The sequence below is a fragment of the Triticum aestivum genome, chromosome 5D, assembly GCF_018294505.1.
Source record: "Triticum aestivum cultivar Chinese Spring chromosome 5D, IWGSC CS RefSeq v2.1, whole genome shotgun sequence".
Classification (NCBI taxonomy): Eukaryota; Viridiplantae; Streptophyta; class Magnoliopsida; order Poales; family Poaceae; genus Triticum; species Triticum aestivum.
In genome coordinates, this window is record NC_057808.1 from 447,989,781 (window position 1) to 448,014,635 (window position 24,855).

Sequence of the window (24,855 nt, forward strand, 5' to 3'; positions counted from 1 at the left end):
ACTATTCTCCTCCATCTTGCAGCTGTAGAATTTATTGGAGACTTCATATCTCTCAATCCGGGCATTCTTTTGAAATATTAACTTTAACTCCTGGAACATCTCATATGCTCCATGACGTTCAAAACATCGTTGAAGTCCCGGTTCTAAGCCGTAAAGCATGGCACATCGAACTATCAAGTAGTCATCAACACGTGACTGCTAGGCATTCACAATGTCTGCAGTTGCTGGCGCAGGTGGTACACCTAGCGGTGCTTCCAGGACGTAATTCTTCTGTGCAGCAATGAGGATAATCCTCAAGTTACAGACCCAGTCCGTGTAATTGCTACCATCATCTTTCAAGTTTGCTTTCTCAAGGAACGCATTAAAATTCAACGGAACAACAGCACGGGCCATCTATCTACAACCAACATAGACAAGCAAGATACTATCAGGGACTAAGTTCAAGATAAATTTAAGTTCAATTAATCATATTACTTAAGAACTCCCATTTAGATAGACATCCCTCTAATCCTCTAAGTGATCACGTGATCCATATCAACTAAACCATGTCCGATCATCACGTGAGATGGAGTAGTTTCAATGGTGAACATCACTATGTTGATCATATCTACTATATGATTCACGCTCGACCTTTCGGTCTCCGTGTTCCGAGGCCATATCTGTTATATGCTAGGCTCATCAAGCTTAACCTGAGTATTCCGCGTGTGCAACTGTTTTGCACCCGTTGTATTTGAACGTAGAGCCCATCACACCCGATCATCACGTGGTGTCTCAGCACGAAGAACTTTTGCAACGGTGCATACTCAGGGAGAACACTTATACTTTGATAATTTAGTGAGGGATCATCTTATAATGCTACCGTCAATCAAAGCAAGATAAGATGCATAAAAGATAAACATCACATGCAATCAATATAAGTGATATGATATGGCCATCATCATCTTGTGCTTGTGATCTCCATCTCCGAAGCACCGTCATGATCACCATCGTCACCGGCGCGACACCTTGATCTTCATCATAGCATCGTTGTCGTCTCGCCAATCTTATGCTTCTACGACTATCGCTACCGCTTAGTGATAAAGTAAAGCATTACAGGGCGATTGCATTGCATACAATAAAGCGACAACCATATGGCTCCTGCCAGTTGCCGATAACTCGGTTACAAAACATGATCATCTCATACAATAAAATTTAGCATCATGTCTTGACCATATCACATCACAACATGCCCTGCAAAAACAAGTTAGGCGTCCTCTACTTTGTTGTTGCAAATTTTACGTGGCTGCTACGGGCTTAGCAAGAACCGTTCTTACCTACGCATCAAAACCACAATGATAGTTTGTCAAGTTGGTGCTGTTTTAACCTTCGCAGGGACCGGGCGTAGCCACACTCGGTTCAACTAAAGTTGGAGAAACTGACACCCGCCAGCCACCTGTGTGCAAAGCACGTCGGTAGAACCAGTCTCGCGTAAGCGTACGCGTAATGTCGGTCCGGGCCGCTTCATCCAACAATACCGCCGAACCAAAGTATGACATGCTGGTAAGCAGTATGACTTATATCGCCCACAACTCACTTGTGTTCTACTCGTGCATATAACATCAACGCATAAAACCAGGCTCGGATGCCACTGTTGGGGAACGTAGTAATTTCAAAAAAAATCCTACGCACACGCAAGATCATGGTGATGCATAGCAACGAGAGGGGAGAGTGTTGTCCACGTACCCTCGTAGACTGAAAGCGGAAGCATTAGCACAACGCAGTTAATGTAGTCGTACGTCTTCACGATCCGACCGATCAAGTACCGAACGCACGGGACCTCCGAGTTCAGCACACGTTCAGCCCGATGACGTCCCTCGAACTCTGATCCAGCCGAGTGTTGAGGGAGAGTTTCATCAGCATGACGGCGTGGTGACGATGATGATGTTCTACCGACGCAGGGCTTCGCCTAAGCACCGCTATAGTATTATCGAGGTGGACTATGGTGGAGGGGGGCACCGCACACGGCTAAAAGATCAAACGATCAATTGTTGTGTCTCTAGGGTGCCCCCTTGCCCCGTATATAAAGGAGCAAGGGGGGAGGTGCGGCCGGCCAGGAGGGGGCGCGCCAGGAGGAGTCCTACTCCCACCGGGAGTAGGACTCCCTCCCTATTCCTTGTTGGATTAGGTGAAGAGGGGGAAAGAGGTGGAGGAGAAGAAGGAAAGGGGGGGCGCCGCCCCCCTCTCCTTGTCCTATCCGGACTAGGGGGGAGGGGCGCGCGGCCCTTGCCCTGGCCGCCTCTCCTCTTCTCCACTAAGGCCCACTATGGCCCATTAACCCCCGAGGGGTTCCGGTAACCCCTCCGGTACTCACTACAAAAAAAATACACTTCCGTGATGATACGTGTTTGTCACAGTAGGTCGCGTTTTTTGTCATGCATGTACATCCATGACAAATTTATGACAGAATCAAGATAGTCATACCTGTGCTGTCGTAGAAGTGTTCCATGACATTACCAAAATTATCATCATGGAAGTGTCCACTTCCATGACGATAGATCGCGTGTCATAGAAGTGCTTTCGTCAAGGGTGACCGACACGTGGCATCCACCGTAACGGAACACCGTTAAGCTATCGGGTCGGGTTTTGGATCCGATAACCCGTTAACAGCCCCGACCAATGGGGATTTTCCACGTGTAAAATCATCATTGGCTGGAGGAGACACGTGTCAGGTCCGCGTTGGCACAGGTGTCACTCATCCAATGGGCGAGACACGCCTATGATATGTTGACACGTGGACCGGCCCATCAAGTTTAAATGGGCCGGCCCAACTGAAGGCCCACAAGATTTTGCGGACCATAATGGGTCGGCCCAGCTAAAGGCCCACGAGATTTTGCGGACCATAATGGGCTGGCCCAGCTAAAAGCCCACAAGATTTTGCGGGCCATAATGGGCCGGCCCAGGTAAAGGCCCACAAGATTTTTGTGTGCCATAATGGTCCGGCCCAGGTAAAGGCCCACAAGATTCTTGCGGATCATAATGGGCCGGCCCAGCTAAAGGCCCATGAGATTTCGTCGACATTAATGGGCCTGCCCAGCTGTAGGCCCACAAGATTTTGAGGACCCTAGTAGGCCGGCCCATTAACTGGCTGCCATGTTTTGTGCCAAATGTCGGCCCATATTTGATCCGGTCCATTAATGGCCTGCCATGCTCCGGGCCTAATAGTGGCCCATATGAGATCCGGCCCGTTAAAAGCCTACCACGTTCTGGGCCAAATTACGGCCCAGATCAGGTCTGGCCCTTTAAGAGGCTTTGGGCTCAATTATGGCCCATATCAGATTCGGCCCGTCAACTGGACACTATGCTTTTGGGCCCACTTGCTAAAGGCCCACTTAGTAATTCGGCCTGATATTAGTTTTGGCCTGTTAAGGGCCCGTTTAACATTTCAGCCCTATATTAATTTCGGCCTGTTAAAAGCCCGTCATATACTTGGGCCTAACTACGGCCCGGTTTGCATCCGGCCTGCTCGCAGCCGATATCTGATTGGGCCAAACAAGGACCGAGACAATTTTGGCCTGTTAAAAGCCCGTGATTTGATTCGCACAATCATGGGCCGGGGTTCATTTTGGGCTGCTGCCGGCCCGTGAGCTGTTCGGCACGTTTCAGGCCCAACCTACATCGTGATTGCATGACGGCCCGATTATGTACCGTAATTTTACGGTTTGACCGGTTTACTGCGAAGACAGGATATATATCCAGTAAAATAACTGCAGCATCGTGAATAAGAAAAAACCTAGACTATACAATAAAGAAATTACGGCATATTACATCCACTGGGCATCAAAGTTCGCCACTATGATAATAAAGCACAAGTAGATAGCAGATTACATACACTGGGCATCAAAGATCGCCACCAGTGCAAATAAACACGCCGACAAAATAATATACAAAACTGACAGCACTTCAATAGAGTTCAAGAAAGGTTAGCCCTGCTGGGGAGCTGCAGCGCAAGCAGCTGAGCAAGATGATGAGACTGAGCTTGTTCAACACTTATATCTTCCTCACTCTGAAAGATAAACAAGCAGACAGATGACATGTTTTGCACATAAAAGTATCAGTGCTGACAATTCATCACATTTCTTACTAGCGAATAAAGTGACACAGTTTAAAATTGCATTAACACAATATGGTATTGTTCAGGTCAAGACATGGCAGGAAATGACATTGTGAAGGAGTTGGCAGCTTCACGACACCACTGGATTACAGATCAAGAACTCATAAGTATCAATGGTTAGTGTGCTGTCACTTTATACCATTTCAGATTGGCAAATAAAGAGACGGTTTAAATAATAGTAGAATGATATGACATTGTTCATAGTTAAGACATTGCAGAATATGACATTGTGCTGTAGTGGGTAGGTTCACCACACCACTGGATTACGGATGAAGAACAGAAGCATACATGCAGTGCAAAAGAAGATCACTTGCTTTGTATAGTTTAATTTACATGGTATGAAGAAGGAACTTGGTTGTACAACTGAAAACTTAAATTGAGAAAGGACAAACTTTTGTTTATGAACTACATAATAAACTTTAAACAAGCAATTTGATGCAAACACCAAAAATAAACAGCTGTTGCAGTCATGCCTAACCAAATATATACAACAAAGTTTGAAGTCTTGAGATGGACAAACTTACATTATTGGTGAAGACAGGCTCTATAAAGGCCTTGTCCATGCTGATGGGGGGGGGGCAATTCAAGAAGTTTACCATAGAATCTTCTTCAAAAGCATTGCCTTTATTCTACATTTTATTAAGAGTAAATATAGATGTGATAATATACGAAAAAATGGAGAATATTTAAGATAAGATGAAGAGTGATGCTACATAACCAAGTAGCTATAAATGTAAGTGGAGCAATACAGGCAAAAGGTACAGCCAAGAGCAATGCACAGCTAAACTTCTTCAGTACCAACCTTATGGTAAGAGTAAATATAGATCTGATGTGTAGAAAATGGAGGGCAAAGGAAAATAAGCTGCAGAGTGATGGTACATGAACAACTACCTGTCATTATAAGTACACTGATAAAGGACAGCATGTACTTACAAGAACAATGCAGAGCTAAAAAAACATTGGCATTGGATATATTCTACACTAATGTAACCATTCATACAGATCAGATAATTTGGAGCGAACAATTGATAAGCAAGCTATCATGCATACTGTTGTCACATAATGAACCAGGTATGTATGCAAGTACAGTGATACAGGACAACAGGTACTAACAAGAGCAAAGCAGCGGGCATCATATTTGCGATATCCAGTCGTTCTTGTCAAACCGGAATTCTTCTTCGAGCAGATTTCCTGCAAAAAAGATCCGTAAGGCACATGCGGAAAAGTAGAAGTTCAAATTGTCATGTGATTTCATAGACAGTACCTCATCCTGGGAATGAGACCAGTGCATGACAAGGTTTTTCCATTCAATGTCTTCTAAATTTAGCATAGGAGACTTCACCGGAAATTCGTTTATAGACTTGCCATCAAAGTGTGATTTCCTCAGGTAACACCGATACTGCTGCAATGCTTCCTTGAAAAGCACAAGCAAGCTTTGCTCGTCATGACTATCCAGATTGACCCTCGCCTAGTTACAACAATGTAATGTAAATCATTGATGTGTTCAATCAGCAGAAAACAGGAAAATAATAACCATGAATAATAGCACTTACACGTAAGTTGGACAGGAAGATGTGAAAATGGTGTTTGTCTTCACAATAATCTTCCCATGATGGGAATATATGCACGTAGTCCCTAACAACATTCAAAGCATTGTATTTTAAACTGGGAATAAATGGAATGGGGTTCCAATCTGTAGGAATTGGCCGTCTCTGCAGTTGGGATAGGTCTTCGGCCGATGGACTTGTTGTACTTTTTGCTGGAGTGGGATTTTTCTGTGGTACAACTGGTGCTATGGCAAATGAAATCGGTATACCTTTTGTTGGAGTGCAGGTCCTGTGTGGTGGGGCTAGTGGTGTGGCCAATGAAGTATGGGTACAGTCTGCTGGAGTCGGTCCTACGTTTTGTGTCACTGGTTGTACAGCCAATATAAGTGGGGTGCTGTCTGATTTCTCTGGCACCACCATGTTTTTCAAGGACTTTGCTGGTGCTCCTTCAGGTTCGGCAATCACCCTCTTCCTTTTTGATGTCTGATGCACAAGAACAGCATTTGAGTGAAAAAACATGGTATGATGACAGATGGAATATGTATTGATAATGGATGGGCATGGCATCTCGACATATATGATGAGTAAACTAAGCAGATGGCGGTGCAACAAAGTAGAAGAAATGCAAGACAACATATGCAAGATGCCCGCAATCAATAAAACATTGCCAAATTAGAATAGGCACCTTGATGGGTGAACAGGACAGGCCATCTGCCTTTGACTCCTCGAGGTTAGAATAGTCATTAGGATCATATTCTGAACAAGAATCAACAGGTGGGGAGCGTATGAGTTTCATTGCATCCAGAATGGCACTCAATGCCTTGGTGCCAATTTTGTAAGTCATTGCAGTGTTTAGCTTCAAGAGTGGACTGCTGCTTGTGCGACACAAAGCAGCTACACAGATCATAGTGTAGATATAACGGGGAAAACCGTAAGAATCAGAGTAAAATCAGCAAAGTGGAACTTGCGGGAATATATGTGCTAGTATTGCCGGTATGGCTAGAAAGGCTTCAGATACCAGCTCTCTTCAAGTGAAGGTGCGGTACTGTTAATATCAGTGTTACTCTCAAAGGCGACACAGCTCCCCGCATTTCCTTGCAATTCTTATAGGATTCAAGTGGGCAGGTGACTACAAATCCTATTCTTATGTTTACAAGATCCTACGAATCAAAGAGGCTCAAAGTGTCCATCACAACCGACCGTATAGACCTCTACACTGCAAAAGTCCCTGCTCATCTTCAGTACAAGGAACATACTGTACCACTATCATACTCCCTCTGTTCCAAAATATAAGTCTTGGTAGAGATTTCCACTATGGATCACATACAGATGTATCCAGATACATTTTAGAGTGTAGATTCACTCATTTTGCTCAAAGACTTGTATTTAGGAACAAAGAGAGTACATATTAAAGAAGAACGGAAGAGGAACATGGTAAAGAAGAGCAAGCAGATTTTGGATAATAAAATGTTGGTTGCGCAGTGCCCACACATGATGAACCAGAGCGCATTAAGAATGCAATTCCCAGTTGTCTCTTGACCATTTCAGGCAGTTGGATGAAGATCCTACGTCTCCTAACCCATCTTCTTCCTCGTCTCTGATTCTTCCCATACAGAACACCGCACGGGCTGCCGGCCGGACCACCGGCCCCCGCCGCCTGTGTTCCTCCGCCACCCCCACCCCCACCCCCGCCCCAACCCCCACCCGCGTCGAGTTTTCTTCATTCGGCAAGGCCCCACAACCACCCAACCCCCTTCGTTCGCACCGGCGAACTCCGGCGAGCTCTGACAAATCGACTGACCCAATTTTGAAATTTAGTCTACTGTGATTTAACTAGTGTGGAATATAAAAGGGGAAAACCATCAGCATTGGGAGTATAGTGTTGAGCGTGCCATGACGGATCTGAAGGTGCAAACCGGACAAAGGCAACTTCGCAACCAAGACAAGAAATCAGAGTAAAGCAGTGGCGATCTATTTTCTTGTTGCGATAAATAAGTTGAGCAGATACGAAAGAGTACCGCCTCTGGTGCGGCGCGGTGTACGCATCTGCTGAGAATTTGACGGTGTTGCGGTAGCGATGGCTGTCGGCGGCATGGAAGCAGATCTAGGAGGGTAGACGACGACGGCGGGGCGCGGTGGACGAGACGGTCGTAGGAGCGGCATCGGCAAGGTGGACGACGGCGGGGATGAAGCGAGAGGACGGGATGCAAGGATCCCGGTCCGAAGCCGTGGATGAGAGAGGTCGATCTCTTGTAATGGACGGCGGCGCCGGGGTATCAGCTCCGGCATGGTGGAGGAGGACGGCGGTGGATGGGGTGGCAAACGGCGGTGGACGGAGGAGGGTGGGGTGGAGAGGGTGTTTTGGCGCCCACGGAGTACGAATGGGGAAAAGGGAGGTAGAGAGGAAGGGGAAACCATGTATTCAGGGCACGCTTGTCTCAAATGCGAGGAAATTTACAAACTTAGCCCCCTTTTCAAATTTTTACTACATCACAGCAACATTAGTCGGTTGGGGATACGACAGTAATCTCGCATACACCGAATATTTGCCGACGAGAGTTTGTTTTTGGCGCCCACCGTGTATGAATATGAATCGGGGAGGGAGTCGATTTCGGCCGAGGACACACTGTGTTTTGGCGCCCACCGTGTATGAATCCGGGTGAGAGGCGATTACGTCACGTTTGGGTGAAATTACAAACCTACCCCTATCGAAACCTATAGAAATCCAGCAGATAGGCTTTGCGTGGCAGGGATAGGCAGTAGTGATTTCCATCTCGCAGGTTTTGGTTTCGGGCGGTTACTGCGACTTTCCGCTTTGTTCAAATTTTGCAGAGTGCACGTTTACCGTGCCAACTCAATTCGAATCCCGTTTGTATTCTATTTTTTTGGGCGGGATCCATTTTCAATTGGAATTACATTCTGTATACATCATTTTTTATATATACTTTCAAAAGCACAACAAAGAATTCTGCTCCTTTATATGTATAATATGATTTACAAATACAACGATCTCGAAATCTTAAGGTTGAATTCGAAAAAATTTAACCAAATTATGTTCTACTAAAATGTATGGATCAGTAATATCTACATATTAAATAACATAGATGTGCGTGAATTCATATGAGTATGCATGTTTGATAGATCAATTTTGGTTCGAGTATGGATTACATGTATCATCATCTCGAAGTCAAATATTTGAATCCCTTTTTTGTTCACTCCTTTCACGCCCATCTCTCTCGCATGCATGCTCCTTCAGGTAGCTATCACTCTCTTTTCTCCAGCTCACCCGCACGCTCACTTCATGTTTCTCCTATCCACGCAAACATGGTCTCTCGACGTCTCCCTTGAGAAGTGTCACACTCTCCCTATCATTATACATTACACGGTTTTCATTATCTCTCACGTCTCTACTGTTCTCTGGTATCACTCGGTACCTAAGCTTTCTTTTTCACCGCCACACACATAGTCTCCACTCGTCTTTCACTTTGTCTTTCTCTCTATGGGATTCTCTCACACACCCTATATGTCTCTACATATGACTCATACCACTAAAATTACTCTCTCTCTCTCTCTCCTGTAGACACAACATTTGTTGCGGTCTCCTTTTCGTCTCCATCCCAAACTGACATTATTCATTTGTTTACCGATCAGACAAGCCCGACTACCGTCTCCTCTCTCTCTCACAGACACACACACACAACTCCTACTTCCACTCCCCTTCCCGACTACCATCTCTCTCTCACACACACAAAACTCTCGCTTTCGCACCCCGACTCATATTTCTTCACAAACATTTATCGACTAGCTAGCCTCTAGATAGGTTTATACACCCGCACACCCGTGCTTCCACCATCGCATACATGTCTCTCTCCCGCTCCTTGTATCTATGTAGATTTTTCTTCCCTTCTTAAGACACGCCCTCTCGATCGTGCACACACACACTATCGCCTCATTTTAAGCTGATACCTATCGCACACACACTCCTTGTGTCTTTGTCACACATGCACTCCGTCCTCCTCCACTCTCCCTCTCTCTCACACACACATGGTGTCGTGGAATTGTCACGGCAGATGTCCTCGAGCTTGGACTTAGTCACGGAGCCATCGCAGCTAGGAAGCTTGAAGGGGTTATACGGGACAAGGAACACGAGGGTTTATACTGGTTCGGCCCCTTACGGTGAAGGTAAAAGCCTACATCCAGTTTGAGGTGATATTGATTAGGGTTACGATCGCAGGGAGCTAAACAGCTATGCCCGGCTCTCGATGATCTTGTCGTCGCCCCTAAACCGCTACCGGGTCGTCCCTTTATATAGGGAGGCTGACGCCCAGCAGCCCTTAGAGTCCCGGCCGGCTCATAAGAGTGTCCGGCTCGGACTCTAAACAATACTTGCCTTACACTACAAGTTCTACTATAATGATGATTGTAACTACGGGCCTTAAGCCATATCCGGGTCTCAGCCCATCTCTGGCCCATCGTCTTCAACTTGGCTCCGGGCTTCTGGCATTGACCACGCGAGTAACCCGGCCCCTCCTGGCGGGTGACTCTAAGGTCTATATCCTCAACATTAGGCCCCAGATTGATTTGAGCCGGCTCATGTCAATCTTCAACTCTTCTGACAGAAAAAATCTCCGGCTTACCATTCATGCGAAGGCCATAACCCGGAGTGACGTCATCCTCTGGACTCCGGATAATCCGCCATGACGTCATCCTCCATTAAGTCCGTTTTTTACTCCGCCAGATCCGCAACGGATCTTTGCTTTTACTGCCATTCCGAAAATCGAGGCGTCGTGGGGGGGGGGGGAGATAACCACCCCGTGGTCTCCTTGAATCTCGCGCCCACTTATGACCTTGCCTTATAAATAGGCCGGTCCAACAGGTTCTTCTCACGCTCTCTTCTTCCTCCTCACGCCGTCGCTCCTCTGCCCGAGCTCTGCCACTGCCGCCGCCGTCGCGCCTCTGGTCTTCATCAACCCGGCCGCTGCATCACCCTGATTCGGACCAGATAAACGGCGGCAACTTCCGCTCTTCTCCAACTCCGGTGAGTCTCCTTTGCCCTGTCAGATAGATCTACCGTAGCGTTCGTCTGAGTTCTTCGCGTTCATCGCCATTGCCACAACCCTCAGTAGTTCTCGTAGCCACTGTACTTGGTTGATCTTTAATCTTGCATAAAGTTATTGCGGTAGTTGTTTAGGCCTCATTTCAAGTACCAGTAGATCTCCTTCCACTGTATAGATGCTTCGTTCGAGCTCAAGAACTCCCCTGCGTCCGCATTTTAGGTCTAGAAAATTTTCTTTGCTCCAACCATTTTGATCCAAAAAAGTTACGGTAGTATGCGAAACCTGTTTTACCACACTTAGTAAAAACTGCAACTATTGAATCCTGGCGGCTTACATTTCCGGCTTAAAGAAAAACACGCGCCGTAGAACTTTCCGGTTTAAAGAGAACCATGCTCTGTAGAATCCTCTGGCTTAACTGTGGTAAAGCCGTAGATAACCAATTTACTCCGAATCTCCCTGCGGCTTAAATAACCCACCGTATCTGAATATATATCATTAGTCCCCTTCATAAGCCACCATCTTAGTTTGAACGATAGATCTCCGGCTTATAATTAACCTGGACACTTTTCTCTTTATCATAGACCACCAACCTTCACCATGCCTCCCAAGGCTCCCATCACGTGCAACTGGATGAGGTCCAACGTCACCGACGAGACCCTGGCCAATTTCGTTAAGTCCGGATATTTGCCTAAGAAGGAAATCATGTCCTACCGCGCCCCTGACCCGTCGAAAGAGAGACCACAGCCAAGGGACGGGGAGGTAGTGATCTTCGCAGACCATATGAGCCGGGGCTTCGCACCGCCCGGCTCAAAGTTTTTCAGGGACGTGCTCAACTTCTTTGACCTACGGCCTCAGGATATAGGACCCAACTCCGTATCCAACATCTGCAACTTCCAAGTCTTCTGCGAAGTGTACCTTGGAGAAGAGCCTAGTCTGCTGCTCTTCAGAGAGCTGTTTTATTTAAACCGCCAGAATGAATGCGCCAACGGGCCAAGTCTGGAGTTAGGTGGCATCTCCATCCAACGGCGTAGGGACTGTCTGTTCCCTTATGCAGAGCCGCCGAGCCACCCCAAGGACTGGAATATGACTTGGTTCTACTGCCAAGATACGTCTCCGGCTGATGAAAACCCGCTGCCCGGCTTTCGCCCAACACGTCTAGAGCCGACTCATCCGCTGTCGGACAAACTGACTGCAGCAGAACGCCAGCCTCTGCTTCCAACTATCAATAAGATCAAGGCCCTGCTAGGCAACGGTCTGAACGGAATTGACCTGGTCCGGGTCTGGATCTCTTGGCGGGTGATCCTATTGAGCTGCCGCCCCGGCTCAGCTCCACCAGCTGACGACCCGGACGTGGTAATTTCCCTGACGGAGTATGTTGAGCCCGGGAGACCGACCGTGTTGGCCAAATGCTCCGCGAAAGGGGAGTTGCTGCAGCCCCACCAGGTGAATCTGGACCTCTTCGGCTACACCGACTTGAGCATTGGAGAGCTCGTCTCTGGCTACATCAGCCAAGTTCACAAGAGCCAGGACGCCGAGGTCGCCATGGTCAACCAGATCCAACAAAAATCTGAGGTATTCTTCTGCTGTCTTCTTACTTTACTGCATAGCTACCTTTGCCATGCTAGCCCCCAAGTCGACGACTTATACTTGAATATGTTGTAGACTTAGGTTCCGGCTTACTCAATTGAGCCGGCAGTATGTAGATAGATACGTTCAACATGCATTAGCCCCCAAGTGCCAAGTGTCTTTGCTTGGAAAGTGCTTGGGACTTATATAGTAACTGTTAATTAACCCAGAAATATATGCAGGCTGTTGGCAAGAAATTAGAGGCGGACCTTGCGGATCTCAAGAGCCGGCTGAAGATGCAGGAGATGGAGACCCGGAAGGCAAACGCCAAGTTTGTATCCAGCATCGCTGCTCAAGAAAAATTGAAGACCGAATTTGATGCTGAGAAAAAAGCCTGGGTCGAAGAGAAAGCCGCACTGGTGACCCGGGCGGAACAGGCGGAGAAGGCCCTTGCTAAGAAGACCGTCGAGCTCTCCGGCCTAAAGCGCCAGGTTTCCCAAATGGTGGCTGCTATCTTTGGTAAGTCGCTTCACCGGCTTTCATCAAATTAGTATATGGCATGATTCATCCTTGTTACCGGCTTATCTGATTCTGTTAAATAGGTCCCAGGAGTGCCAACCTCAACCAGAGCGTGGTCACCAAGTTAAAGGCCGTGTACACCCTGGTGGAACAGCTCCACACCGGGCCACAGCGCGCCTTAGCCGTGGTGGCCCTATCCAACGAGGTACCAACTCATCTGGCCGAAGTCCTGCGCCGGCTCGCCGTTCTACCTCAGCGGATCCAAGAACTGCGACGGGCCTCTGCGAGAGCCGGAGCGATCGCCGCGCTGAGCCGGGCCAAGGCATTTCTGCCGGAGCTAGACCCGGCAGACATCGCCCTGGGTTACCCAAGCCTGAAGGAAGACGGCTCAGCCTTTGACCAGAAGGACTTCGCGGCGTGCGTGAAGGCTATACGCCCGGTGGCCACCCTTATCGGGGACGACACTGATCTAACAAAGTACCGGCCGGGCTATAACGCGGAGAATCAGAGGATTCCAACCCCTCGCTATGAAGACCTGAGTTTAATTCCGCCGGCTCGTCAGCACACCTTTGCCCCAGAGATTGACCCGGCGGGGTTAATTGATGAAGAAGACCAATTCGAAGCTCTCCGCAGCATCAACTGGAAGTCATCAACGTTCCAAGTCTTGGGATCAGCCGGAGGAGAGGACAGGAACGAGCCGGAGACTTCGACTCAGCAGGCAGCATAAATTGGCTGGCGGTTCACCGAACAATGCTCCATCCTTGAGACTTGATGAATTTTGTAATAGAATAGGTGCAACAATTTATCTCTGCCGTGCCATCGTGCACGTAATGAATGCTGAAATCCCTTGAAGTTATCCTTTTGATGTTTCTCCGGGTCATAATCATCCCTTTGTCCTTCTCAACCTTAAAAGGTGCCTTTAAGTATCTGCATAGAAAGGCGAATCACAAGTCTCAAGGCGGCTTACCGCCCTGAGAATCAGGTGTTTGAGATGGATAACCCGGAATACGAATCAAAAAAGACTGGTCCTTAATTACACTCTGAACATAGCCGTGATAACACACTTAACGGCCTGTAAACATACTTCCGGTTTAAATAACCCGGGTAGCACGGTTGGCACCTTAACTCTAATTTACTTGCCTTGATGACATCCATGATGTTCAACTTAACAAGATAAACCAAAATTAAGCCGGCAAGTGAAAACCCGGCAGTACACACCGTGACGTAATCAGAGTAAACTTGTGATAAAATATAAGAACTTAGGGGCTTCCGATTCGAATATGACCAGAAACCCGGCCCAAAGGGGTTAAGCTAAGATTCGGATACGATCACATAGCCCCCAGTGGGTGTGGCGATGCCAATCAAGAGGGTACCGACAGCTATGTTCTCTTTGGTTCGAAAACGACCTATGTTTGAACAGGAAGCCCCCAAGTGATTTAAAATTGTTTAGCGACGCTGATTCGAATACGATCCACGTCGGTTCTCAGAGGGGTTAAACTATGATTCAAATATGACCAAAGATAACGTCCCAATGAGCTCGGCACTTTGCCAATCAAATGGGTATCGACAGCTATGTTCTCTTTGGTTCGAATACGACCCATGTTTGAACAGGAAGCCCCCAAGTGACTTTACTGCTTACGGCTAGATTCGAATACAATCGTAAGCCAGATCCTCCGTTAAGTCAGCATGTAATCTTGTAAAAAAACAACACACACATATTTGGAGGAGAGAAAAGGACAGAGGTCCTGCTTTATTGCTTATCATAATATATACATGGCTGAGATAAGTATGTACACCACGAGAGCCGGTAGCTCAAGTGTAGTAAGGCGAAGCTGAGCTATGTTCCACGGCCGACGGGTCTCTTCCTTAGATTTACGTGAATCTTTGTGCTCCCGAATATCAATGAGGTAATATGACCCGTTGTGCAAGTTCTTGCTGACCACAAAGGGCCCTTCCCAAGGTGGGGATAACTTGTGTGCATCTGTTTGATCCTGGATGAGCCGGAGCACAAGGTCGCCTTCCTGGAAGACCCGGGATTTGACCCGGCGGCTATGATAACGGCGCAAGTCTTGTTGGTAAATCGCTGACCGGGCTGCTGCCACATCACGCTGTTCGTCCAACAAGTCCAGAGCATTTTGGCGCGCCTGTTCATTATCCGTCTCAACATAAGCCGCCACACGAGGTGAGTCGTGATGGATGTCGCTGGGGAGGACTGCTTCTGCTCCATAAACCATGAAGAAAGGCGTGAAGCCTGTAGACCTGTTAGGAGTAGTATTGGTGCTCCATAAGATGGAGGGCAACTCCTCCACCCAACAACCCAGCGTCCGTTTCAAAGGGACCAAAAGCCGGGGCTTGATACCCTTCAAAATTTCCTGGTTAGCTCTCTCAGCTTGACCATTGGATTGAGGATGAGCCACTGAAGAAACGTCAAGTCGGATATGCTCTCATTGACAAAACTCCTCCATGGCGCCTTTGGAGAGATTGGTGCCATTGTCAGTTATAATGCTGTGCGGAAAACCAAAACGGAAAATCACCTTTTTCATAAATTGAACCGCCGTGGCTGCATCGCACTTGCTGACTGGCTCAGCTTCCACCCACTTTGTGAATTTGTCAACTGCCACCAAGAGGTGGGTCTTCTTATCTTTGGACCTTTTAAAAGGCCCAACCATATCAAGCCCCCACACCGCAAAGGGCCAAGTGATTGGGATCATCCTCAACTCCTGAGCCGGCACATGAGCCCGTCGTGAGAACCTTTGGCAACCATCACATTTACTGACCAAGTCCTCTGCATCAGCATGAGCCGTCAGCCAATAAAAACCATGACGGAAAGCCTTGGCTACAAGGGATTTTGAACCGGCGTGATGGCCACAATCCCCTTCATGGATCTCACGCAAAATCTCTTGGCCTTCCTCAGGGGAGATACAACGCTGAAATGCCCCTGAAACACTGCGATGATGTAACTCGCCATCGATGACGATCATTGACTTAGCCCGCCGGGTTATTTGCCTGGCCAAAGTTTCATCCTCAGGCAACTCTCCCCGGGTTATATAAGCCAGATATGGCACTGTCCAGTCTGGTATGACATGAAGAGCCGCCACCAGTCATGCCTCCGGGTCAGGGATAGCCAAGTCCTCCTCTGTGGGAAATTTAACCGAAGGGTTATACAGGACATCCAGGAAAGTGTTAGGCGGCACCTGCTTTCGCTGAGAGCCTAGTCAGCTTAAAGCATCAGCCGCCTTGTTCTTCCTGCGATCAATGTGCTCTACTTGGTAGCCCTGAAAGTGCCCCGCAATGGCATCAACTTCGCGGCGATAAGCCGCCATTAGAGGGTCCTTAGAGTCCCACTTGCCTGATACCTGTTGAGCCACCAAGTCTGAGTCACCAAAGCACCTTACCCGGCTCAGGCTCATCTCCTTAGCCATCCGAAGACCGTGGAGCAAGGCCTCGTACTCAGCCGCATTGTTAGTGCAAGGAAACATCAACTGTAACACATAATGGAACTTGTCACCTTTAGGGGAAGCTAATACAACACCAGCCCCCGAGCCCTCCAACTGCCTAGACCCGTCAAAGTGAATAGTCCAATATGTGTTATCCGGCTTCTGCTCGGGCACTTGTGATTCTGTCCAATCGTTGATGAAATCCACCAAAGCCTGAGATTTAACAGCAGTGCGTGGCACATATTTGAGGCCATGAGGTCCAAGTTCTATAGCCCACTTAGCAATTCTCCCTGTGGCCTCTCTGTTTTGAATAATATCACCAAGAGGGGCAGAACTGACCACAGTGATGGGATGACCCTGAAAATAATGCTTGAGCTTCCGGCTCGCCATGAACACACCATACACAAGCTTCTGCCAATGCGGGTACCGCTGCTTAGACTCAATGAGCACTTCGCTGACATAATAAACCGGCCGCTGAACCGGATGCTCCTTACCCGCCTCCTTGCGCTCCACCACAATAGCCATGCTGACTGCTCGTGCGTTTGCTGCCACATACAGTAGTAAGGGCTCCTTATCAACCAGAGCAGCAAGGACCGGGGGCTCTGCCAGTTGTTTCTTCAATTCTTCAAAAGCGGTATTAGCTGCATCATTCTAGACAAAGTTATCAGTTTTCTTCATCAACTGATATAAGGGCATGGCCTTTTCACCCAAACGGCTTATAAACCGGCTTAAAGCAGCGATGCGGCCCGCCAAGCGCTGAACGTCATTTATACACGCCGGCTTAGCCAGGGAGGCGATGGCCTTGATCTTCTCCGGGTTAGCCTCAATGCCTCTGTCAGAAACCAAGAAACCCAAGAGCTTGCCTGCAGGAACACCAAAGACACACTTGGCCGGGTTAAGCATCATCTTATAGACCCGGAGATTATCAAAGGTTTCTCTTAAATCATCTATCAGGGTTTCCTCTTTGATGGATTTAACCACAATATCGTCCACATATGCATGAACATTGCGCCCGATCTGTTTATGAAGACAATTCTGTACACAACGCTGGTAAGTTGCCTGTGCGCACTTGAGTCCAAAGGGCATAGACACATAACAGAAGGCTCCAAAGGGAGTGATGAACGCCGTCTTCTCCTGGTCCTTAACTGCCATCTTAATCTGATGATACCCGGAATAAGCATCCAAGAAACTTAAGCGTGCACAACCTGCCGTAGCATCAATGATTTGATCAATACGGGGGAGAGCAAAAGGATCAGCCGGACACGCCTTGTTCAAGTCCGTGTAGTCCACACACATCCGCCAGGTGCCGTTCATCTTGAGTATGAGCACCGGGTTAGCCAACCACTCTGGGTGAAAGACTTCAACAATAAACCCGGCCGCCAAGAGCCGGGCCACTTCTTCACCGATAGCCTTTCGCCTCTCTTCATTAAACCGCCGAAGGAACTGTCTGACCGGCTTAAATTTTGGATCAACATTGAGAGTGTGCTCAGCGAGTTCTCTAGGTACACCTGGCATGTCAGAAGGTTTCCACGCGAAGATGTCCCTATTCTCACGGATGAACTCGATGAGCGCGCTTTCCTATTTTGGATCCAGATTGGCACTGATGCTAAACTGCTGAGATGAATCTCTTGGACCAAAATCAACAAGCTTAGTTTCATCAGCCGACTTAAATTTCATCGCCGGCTCAGTCTCCGTAGTCGGCTTCTTCAGAGAGGTCATGTCTGTTGGGTCAACATTGTCTTTGTAAAACTTTAACTCCTCTGTAGCACAAACAGACTCTGCATAAGCTGCATCGCCTTCCTCACACTCCAGAGCCACTTTTCGGCTGCCATGAACCGTAATGGTCCCGTTGTGACCCGGCATTTTGAGCTGTAAGTACACATAACACGGCCGTGCCATGAACTTGGCGTAAGCCGGCCGTCCAAAAATGGCATGGTATGGACTTCTTATCTTGACCACCTCAAATGTCAACTTCTCCACCCTGTAGTTGTTCTCATCCCCAAAAGTCACTTCCAACTCGATCTTGCCGACTGGATAAGCCGATTTACCAGGTACCACACCATGGAAGATAGTGTTTGACTGGCTGAGGTTCTTATCAACCAACCCCATACGGCGAAAAGTCTCATAATAGAGGATGTTGATGCTGCTGCCTCCATCCATGAGCACCTTTGTGAACTTATAACCTCCCACTTGAGGAGCCACCACTAAGGCCAAATGGCCTGGGTTATCCACCCGAGGAGGATGATCCTCCCTACTCCACACTATGGGCTGCTCAGACCATCGTAAGTAGCGTGGGACTGCCGGCTCAACAGCATTCACAGCCCTCTTGTGAATCTTCTGATCTCGCTTGCACAGACTAGTGGTAAATACATGATACTGTCCACCGCTAGCTGCTTTGGATTGGTTTGGTAACCCCCCTACTGCTGTTGATGACCCTGGCCAGACTGTTGATTAAAGCCCCCTTGACCGTTCTGAGGACCGGAATTTGAGCCGCCGCCCGGGCCATGAAAGCCGCCAGCACCTGAACCGCCTCCCGGGCCATTGTAATTCTTAAAGGCCTTCATGATCGCGCAATCCTTCCACAGATGAGTCGCTGGCTTCTCTCTAGAGCCATGCCTTGAACAAGGTTCATTCAACAGCTGCTCCAGCGTTGGACCTGACCCGTCGCCTCGGGGAGGGGGCCTCCCCTTGCGTCGCTGGTTATTACCTTGAGAGTTGGCATTGGCTACAAATTCCAGGCTGCCATCGGCCTTGCGCTTGCCTCCTCCTTGGTTCCCCGGGTTAAACTGAGGACCCATTGCCATTGCCGTTCTTCTTTCCCTTCCCTGTCCTTTCATCATCTGAAGGGGGATCCTTGGTACCATCGGAATCAGCGTACTTGACAAGAGCAGCCATTAATGTACCCATATCTGTGCAGTCGCGCTTAAGCCGCCCGAGCTTCATCTTTAGGGGCACGAAGCGACAGTTCTGTTCCAACATTAAGACTGCAGAGTCGGCATCCATCTTATCTGATGAATGTATGATCTCCTTGACCCGGCGAACCCAATGGGTCGTGGATTCACCCTCCTGCTGCTTACAGTTAGTCAAATCCACAATTGATATAGACTGCCTACAGGTATCTTTGAAGTTTTGGATGAACCGGGCTTTCAGCTCAGCCCAAGACCCAATGGAATTCGGTGGTAGCCCTTTCAACCACGTGCGGGCAGTTCCATCTAACATCATGGTGAAATACTTGGCCATGGCCGCCTCACTGACCTCCAGCAATTCCATAGCCATCTCATAACTCTCAATCCAGGCTGCAGGCTGTAAGTCAGCTGTATAGTTAGGCACCTTCCTAGGGCCTTTGAAGTCCTTGGGTAGACGTTCATTACGGATAGCTGGCACCAAACAAGGGACACCTCCGGTCCTGGTAGGGATACCCACATCAATGGAAGTCGTTGGATAAGCCGGTGGGGTCTGGTAAGCCGTCAATTGAGGCGCTTGCTCCGCCTCTTGCCGTGCTTGGTCCGCTGCGTAAAAGGCTCCATTATGAGCCGGGCCATGGCCAGGGGGCGGGTCATGGCGCCGGACGTTGCTTGAGCCGGTTGCCGAGACCATGTGCCGGCTATAACTCGGGCTCTGGCCTGGACGAGGCGTCGAGTGGATCCTGTCCCGGCTGTAGGAGTACGCCTCTTGCTGTGCCAGCGCCGTCTGCAGGAGTTTCCTGACCCGGCGAGTTTCGATGGCCGCCGGAGAATCGCCGTCAACGGGGAGAGCCGCCAGTCGTGCTGCCGCAGCTACCATGTTTTCCAGCGGGTTATCATAATGACCCGGGGGTATTGGCACATATTGAGGCGGGGCAGGGGGCACCTGGGGAGGCCCCATCACCCGTGGCTGAGTAAGGGGTCCAGACCCGGGCGCGATGACCCCTGGCGGGTTACTAGACCCTGCACCCGGCGTGTTGAAGAGATTGCGTGGATCGTAAACCGGTGGGAGTCGAGACTGGGCCTTCTGATGCCTCCTTCTCATGACCTCATTGGCCGCGTTCAGATCCATCGTGAGTTGGAAGGACTGCGCCTGAATCAGCTGAGTCCGGGCGTCGAGAGCCGCCCGCTCCGCAGCCAGCCTGATCCCTTCTGCTGCAAGATCCTCTTTAGCTTTTATCAGATCCAATTTTAACTGCGCCACCTCCGCATCATGCTGAGCTTGATCTGCCGGGTCAACCGTGGCGGTTAACAGGGCTGTCATCTTGTCCGTCAGATCCATCAGCACCTGAGCCGGAGAAGGCACCGGGTTTCCTGATCCAGCAGCGGGGTTCTGAACAGGCTGCGCCCCAGCCATAAAAACTCCAACCTGACTTGGCGGCTCAAAAAGGTCCGGAATACTGTCGCCATCGGAACAACCCATGAGCCTGCCATCTTGAAGTTGGTACAACGAGTTTGACTCATCAGTGGCCGACTCGCCGTCAGAACCGGCGGCCGCCTCATCACCAGACCCAGATGGATCAGAGGGCCCTCCATGGATGCATCCCACAAAAGCGCGCCTTAAGGCAGGCCGGGCTCGGGCGGGTCGTGCGCGCTGAGCCGTTTCGATGAGATCGGCGCAGAGATCCGGCTCGAGGCCCGGCTCACCAATCTTGCCAATGAAGACATGAATTCCGCCAAAGGGGACCCGGTACCCGTACTCAATTGAGCCGGTGTCGGGGCCCCAGTCCGCATCATCGATGTAGAGCTTGCCGCGACGACTCTTGGTCATCCGGCCCACAGCGTATCCCTTGAGCCCTTCGAAGCTGCCCTTCAAGAACTCAAATCCACCGTGCGCTGGCCCCACGGTGGGCGCCAACTGTCGTGGAATTGTCACGGCAGATGTTCTCGAGCTTGGACTTAGTCGCGGAGCCATTGCAGCTAGGAAGCTTGAAGGGGTTATACGGGACAAGGAACACGAGGGTTTATACTGGTTCGGCCCCTTACGGTGAAGGTAAAAGCCTACGTCCAGTTTGAGGTGATATGGATTAGGGTTACGATCGCCAGGGAGCTAAACAGCTATGCCCGGCTCTCGATGATCTTGTCGTCGCCCCTAAACCGCTACCGGGTCGTCCCTTTATATAGGGAGGCTGACGCCCAGCAGCCCTTAGAGTCCCGGCCGGCTCATAAGAGTGTCCGGCTCGGACTCTAAACAATACTTGCCTTACACTACAAGTTCTACTATAATGATGATTGTAACTACGGGCCTTAAGCCATATCCGGGTCTTAGCCCATCTCTGGCCCATCGTCTTCAACTTGGCTCCGGGCTTCTGGCATTGACCACGCGAGTAACCCGGCCCCTCCTGGCGGGTGACTCTAAGGTCTATATCCTCAACACATGGGCTTTTTTGCAACAACTAGCAAGATGCCCATCCGTTGCACGGAACATCAAGATGCATTTGTATGAGTAGTTTATCTTGTGGGGGAAAAGGATGAACGAGGGAAGGCCTTATTTGCAAATGTGGAGAGGGGTGTGGGTATCTTTTTGCAAAATTGCCATAGTTTCCTTCCTATCCGTCAGATATAGATCGGACGGCCTATATTGCAGGATGGCAGGCACGCGATCATCACCGACAATGCTTTTTATAAGAGTAGGGATAAAAAATAGAGTTGTTGATGATGGTGGGCCTGCCATCCTGTAATGTAGGTCGTCCTATTTATATCTGACGGATAGGAAGGAAAATATGGCAATTTACCCGCACTCTTCACCACATTTGCAGATAAGGCCTTCCCTCGTTCATCCTTTTCTCCCACAAGATCTTGATGTTCCGTGCAATGCACGGGCATCTTGCTAGTAAGAGTAGAAATTAGACATATAGCACTTCTCGAATCTTGAAACCAACAACATTCCTCACTTATCTCATCAAAACCGCCAAAGGAATATATTTTGAGTGAAACATAACATATTTTTAGTGATATACGTATTTCAAAACTAGACTTTTTTCTATCAAATCGGTGAATATGTATTAATCTACTTTGATCGTGTGGCAATGCATTGGCACATTGCTAGTAGTTATTATAATTTTTTGGACACCAGACAAATGGTGGAGTACATATACGAAGAGAAGAGGCGCACGCACGCAGTCGGCCTCTCGCTGTCTCGCACACATGAGTGTTACGTAAAGGCGACGTTAACAAATAAACCCTAAAACCCTAGGTGCACGATTGCTGCATTCGCGGGTACCGGGTACGTGGTGGAGCACCTTTGTAGGAATAGTCAGCTCGCGTGATAATTTGATCCGTAGGAGTTGATGGTCGGGACTCGGGACCACAGGTGAACGACTTGGAGCGCGGTGGCTCGCCAGTTGCCACAGATCGAGTAGCCACGTTTAAAATATCGTTTTTTAGCGGGGTTAAGAGTTCCGATTTTCAATGGCGCGTTATAAGTAGTAAGTAGTTTTTAGAACGATTGGTATGGAGCGAAAATGGAATTCATAGTACTACGTACCTCCTTGGCGTAAGGTTGTATGTTTTTTTGCGATGGAGGTTGTATGGGTTTAAGTTGCGAGATGTTCAACCTGGTAGTTCTAGGGCAAATACTATGGTTTAGATTTAGATGCTGGTTTTCAGTAATGAAAATCGGAAGGGGAAACCCTTCTTTGATTAAAAAAACTACTACCTCCATTCTGGTTTACTAGTCCCCATCGTACTTTGGGTCAAAGTTTGTCCACGAATTTTACTTGTAAAATGTGAATGTAAAACGAGATTTTGTTATACCCAAACAAAAAAGGACTGGAGGGAGTGATTGCTCTGACACGAACGCGACCTCTCAAAGCGCAGGCATTGAACCGGCGCGCCGGCCAAGAGGGCCGCACTCGCTGCAGGCCCGGCTGAGCACGCCTCCTCGCCGCGTGCAACCAGCTTAAGACTGCCCCGCCTGCCTTCATTGAATCTGCGCGTGTGCCGGCAACACGTCCTTCCGCGAGCCGGCAGGCATTTTAGAACACAAAAAATGACTAAAATATTAATTGAGTTTCTGGACTTTTAATGTGCATAATCTAAATATGAATTGCATGCACATGCTCCGGTGCACCAAAGTGGGTTGAAAAATCACATGTGTGTCCTTGGTTGAATTTCTAGGTCCCATGGAAGAAATGAGAATGAAATTCAAACATCTGGGCGTCATGACTCGGCCGAGAACATCGAGAAACTTTGATTTTAAATTCATGTAAATCCAAAACTCGCCTGGAAATCATGAAACTTGGCATGGTGTCATGTCATGGCACTAACATGTTGTGGTAAAAAATTGGGCCGATTTGGAAGCTCGTGGTTCTAAGAGGGAACGTGCCACCTTTGAGTGTGAAACGATATACGCTGCCCCCCCCTTGAGTTTCTTAACAAAGGCAACATAGAACTACATTAGTGCCCTGTTAAAGTTTGGAATTATTCCGGGTTCGTTTGTCGTTTTTTATACATTAATTGAGTTTCTGGTCATTTAATGTGCATAAGTCAAATTTGAACTACAAGCACATGCTCTCATGCACCAAAGTTGGTTGAAAAATCACATTTGTGTCCTCGGGTGAATTTCTAGGTCCCATGCAAGAAATGAGAATAAAATTAAAACATCTGGGCATCGTGGCTCGGCCGAGAACATTGAGAAACTTGGTTTTAAAATTCTTGTAAATCCAAAACACGTCTGAAAATCATGAAACTTGGCATGGATGTCATATCATGGTACTACCATGTTGTGGTAAAAAAATTGGCCGAATAGGAACAGGTTTTGGTATAAGCTTCTTCCAAACCGAAGCTTCTCTCAAGAAGGCTCGTGGTTCTGAGAGGGAACGTGCCACCTTTGAGTGCGAAACGATATACGTTGTCCCCCTTGAGTTTATTTACAAAGGCAACATAGAACTACATGAGTGCCCTGTTAAATTTTGGAATTATTCCGGCTTCGTTTGGCCTTATTTACACATTAATTGAGTTTTTGGTCATTTAATGTGCATAATTCAAATTTGAACTACAAGCACATGCTCCCGTGCACCAAAGTTGGTTGAAAAATCACATTTGTGTCCTCGGGTGAATTTCTACTCCCTCCTTCCATCTATATAGGTCCTAATGCGTTTTTCGAGGCTAACTTTGACCGAACGTTAGAGCAATAATATATGACATGCAACTTACACAAAGCATACCTTCAAATTTGTATGTGAAAGGAGCTTCCAATAATATAATTTTCATAGTATACATCTCATGTGCTATTAATCTTGTCAATAGTCAAAGGCTGTCTTGAAAAACACATTAGGCCCTATATAGATGGAAGGAGGGAGTAGGTCACATGCAAAAAATGAGAATAAAATTCAAACATCTGGGCATCGTGGCTCGGTCGAGAACATTGAGAAACTTGGTTTTAAAATCATGAAACTTGGCATGGTGTCATGTCATGGTAGTACCATGCCGTGGTAAAAAATTGGCCAAAGGTATAAGCTTCTTGCAAATCGGAGCTTCTCTCAAGAAGGCTCGTGGTTCTGGGAGGGAACGTGTCACCTTTGTGTGCATAATTCAAATTTGAAATACAAGCACATGTTCCAGTGCACCAAAGTTGGTTGAAAAATCACATGTGTGTCCTCGGGTAAATTTCTA